Here is a 3631-nt window from a genome sequence, read left to right on the forward strand (position 1 = left end):
ACACACACACACACACACACACACACACACACACACGTGTGTGTGTGTGTGTTAAATAATAGGTAATTATTTAAAATAATCAAATCAAGAAATAGTTCGCCTCTCTCCTGATCGGAATTTAGGTCTTTGCGACCTAGGAGGGTCAGGTGCTCTGAGACCTCTTCCTCCCTCAAGAAATAGTTCATTTGCTGATTGTTTGTTTTGAATATCGCGCCAAGCTACTCGAGGGCCATCTGCGTTAGCCGTGCTTAATTTAGGCTGCAACGAATAGTGGGGTTGACCGTCAAATTATAAGTCCCTCACGACTTAAAGGGCGACCATGTTCGGTGACGGGGATTCGAACCCGCGACCCTCAGATTGCGAATCGACTGCCCTAACCACGAGGCCATGCCAAACCCTTATTTGTTGTTTCCGATAATTCTTTTCATCAGACATCGTAGCAAGTGATTATTTTATTTATTCACTGTTAAATCTGTTTTGTTCAAAATAATGCACATTGGTTGATATTTTTATTTAAAAGGAATTACCTTTTGTTGTGTTGTTCAAGTTAATTTTTTTTATAAGACATCTGTTTGATGATGAGGTCTTCAAAGTTCAAGTTCAGTCTAAGTAACCTAAAATGTGTCATTTTCCAGAGAAAGTTCGTCGAACTTGACAGCGTCAATTTCTTTGACTGTTTTTACTCGCGAGCGATGCCACATGAGAACATAGCCTGTCAGAAATATGCACACACCGTATACAGGTTGTTTATTAAATTCAACGTAAATACATAACATGTGCCCACAGCCTGTCTATTTCTTGATGCATTAATATTATCCTGATTGCAGTTTTCCACGTGTTTTTCAGGAATACACGCTTCAGTATGATTAAAAAAATTAATTTTGTGGCACCTGTTGAGCAATCACTTAAAACTTGTCAGATGTTCATGCTTATGATAACACTTTACAAAGTAGGCTAACATCACAGGATTTGTATTATTTTTAATATGTATACATATATACTGTTGACATACCCGGGGTGGAGGCTATAGAGACCAGGTCCTAACTTCACTTCCTGGAGAGTCCTAAGCTAAGTACCAGTGTTTGGTGACAATCGATTCACTGCTTATAAGGGGATACACACAGAACACACAGACATTTGTCAAATAGTGGTTTAGATATGTACAGTAACCTAAAATTTGAGTACGAGCTTTTTTTTTATGTAATATAGGTTTTCCAAAACTTGTTTATCACGACCCTATTTTTGCGAATTTTCATACCTGCACTCCAGAAGCGTCATTTAACAAAAGGCTTGGGAGTAGGGGCAGGGAGACTGTCCTTGCGGGGGTCCCCCAATTCACCTGGGGGCCCTTTGCTATGGTGTAGTTTGCTTATATCTGTTAATCCGGCCTGACGAGAAATATCCCATAGAAACGGCTAATTAAGGGGCCCCCTTTCGAGTTTGAGGAGGGTGTAGCCACCCCTTCGGCTCCCAAATGATGCTCCTGTCGCACTCCCCCCATCTTTATTAATAATACCAGAAAAAATATATTAGTAATTAAAATTAACGGTGAAGGTAATTATCAACAGGATGTACGCACCTGTTTTAAATGAGCACAGTAATTCCATTCGTGGAGTGACGTCACAAAAGCAAACTATAATCAGTTTCGTTTGTTGTTGTTATTCTGGCTATTCTTATGAATCCAGATCCAAATAGACGGGTCGTATTACTAACCATAACGGTTGTGTGAAGATTGTCAGATCAACGTAATATTTTTGTTTCATGTGAACTTTAGAAGCTTTTTTTTTAAAATAAGTGTTGTTTTTAAATATTATTTTTCGTCAAATTAAGAAACGTTTAATTACAATGTTTTGCTATGGGGAAAGAAAGTGTTTCGACTCTTTAGGGTTTTGCTTTTTCCTTCAGGTCCTTTGTAGATGTCTCAGAACCAAATCAGAATCTCTCATTGATGTTTTTTTCTAAGCGTTGATTCAGTGGGACGATACTCGCGTGGCCTTGACGTTATTTATTTACGACGCAGTCACTCAGCTGCGCTCAGCGACGGTTGCCGCCTTTGAAGTCGCCGCAACCATTGTTACCAGCCTTAAGCGTTCGAGACGGCGCGTGAACACCGCAAGTGTAAACGTTGCTTCGTCTGCTCGTGACAAAAGGGTGTTTTCCTGTTGCCAGTCGGAGAATATGGAGAATAAAACTGACCAATTTTTAAGTTCGTAATATTTGCGTGAAAATTGTTTTAAAATCTACTTACGTTATTCGTCTGTTTTATCTAAATCTATACAAGGACAGAGTTTTGAAACCTTCAACATAAAGAGAACAAGTCGTCATTTAAGGCTGCTGCATTGAAGCTGTCGTCATATCCTCCTGAGTGTATGGTCCGTGACGTAGGTATACGGCTGGTAATATATGACTTTTCTTTAATTTTGGTAACTAATTTAAAATTTGAATTGTAAGTACTTTTTAATAGAAGATGTAAAAAAAAAATATGGAAGTTGAACACCATTCTCATGGGATAGGTTTACCGTTGCAGAAGGCGTTACCATAACAAAAGAATGGTATTAGCTCAAGTCTTAACGTGTGTGATTACAAAGGGCGTTGTGTTACTTACAGACAAGATCGTACGTTTTCGTGACGTACTGCTGCCTACATCTTTGTGATTATCATCGCGGAAATGCTGGAAACAGTTGCTTGTTTAAAACTACGCTATTGATGTAATTAACACTTCTTTCACTCAATTACAAATATTGTACAAGCTGGTAATACTTCAGTTAATATTCACGTGAGAACGTTTACCTTTCTAGTAATCCAGAGTTATGTGTTATTACAAAGAGTCACTTTGATAAGCATATGTAGTGACGGTAACCACAAAACTCACGTACACAACTTTTTACAAAGTTTTTGATAAAAAGAAAAGGGGGGGGGGTATAAGGTATTAACGTAGTAGGACTTGATAATCTGGGTGGAAGTGAAATTTGGGGAGCTGTATGCTCTCTGTGGATTGAAGTTATAATCCCTGCCTCGAGGAATAAATGCAAGCAGTGTTGGTCCTTGGGGTGGGCGACGTGTGCCCCGCAAGGGACTCCAAAACCGACATTGCAATTAGTAGTTCTTGCCAATTTTACAGGAGCAGGGGCTCCAAATACAAAGATCGCAAGGGCCACAATTTTCCTAGGGCCGGCTCTGATTAAAATGTAACAAAATTGACTTTTTTTTTCTTTAAGCTCTCGTTGTTTAATTCACAATTGTTTCTGGCGTAGTTTGGGACGGATGTGGCCTAACGGTTAGCGTGCCGGACTGTAAGTCCAAGTGTCCATGGCTCGCGTCCCGTGTTTGCTAGATCGCATTTTGCACTGTCAGGCCGTGGGTGCGTAAGGAATGACAGTCAAATATTATTATTCGAATAGAGTAGCCAAGAGTTAGTGGCGCGTGCTGTTAGCTGGCTGCCAACCAACTAGTCTATCAGTTCAAAATTAGGGACGGCTGGCGATGATAGCCCTTGAGTAACATTGAGGTAATACCTCGAACAAACTAACATGTTACCAACTAGTCTATCAGTTCAAAATTAGGGACGACTGGCGATGATAGCCCTTGAGTAACATTGAGGTAATATCTCGAACAAACTAACATGTTACCA

At 39.8% G+C, this 3631-nt stretch overlaps 1 protein-coding gene across 4 annotated transcripts in view; it reads left to right on the top strand.

Moving 5' to 3' along the window:
* LOC106463132 (axin-1-like) overlaps nt 1-3631 on the top strand; it is a 53807-nt gene that overhangs the window by 26471 nt on the left and 23705 nt on the right. For 2 of the 4 annotated variants that reach the window (XM_022390559.1, XM_013923110.2), the window contains exon 1: nt 2097-2396. The exons of 1 other annotated variant lie outside the window; for it this stretch is intronic. The gene's annotated coding sequence lies outside the window, so the exon portion shown is untranslated. Of the gene's footprint in view, nt 1-2096; nt 2397-3631 lie in introns of those variants that run through there. One more of the 4 variants, XM_022390560.1, reaches the window with a different exon arrangement.

The sequence above is a fragment of the Limulus polyphemus genome, unplaced genomic scaffold (assembly GCF_000517525.1).
Source record: "Limulus polyphemus unplaced genomic scaffold, Limulus_polyphemus-2.1.2 Scaffold1332, whole genome shotgun sequence".
Lineage (NCBI taxonomy): Eukaryota > Metazoa > Arthropoda > Merostomata > Xiphosura > Limulidae > Limulus > Limulus polyphemus.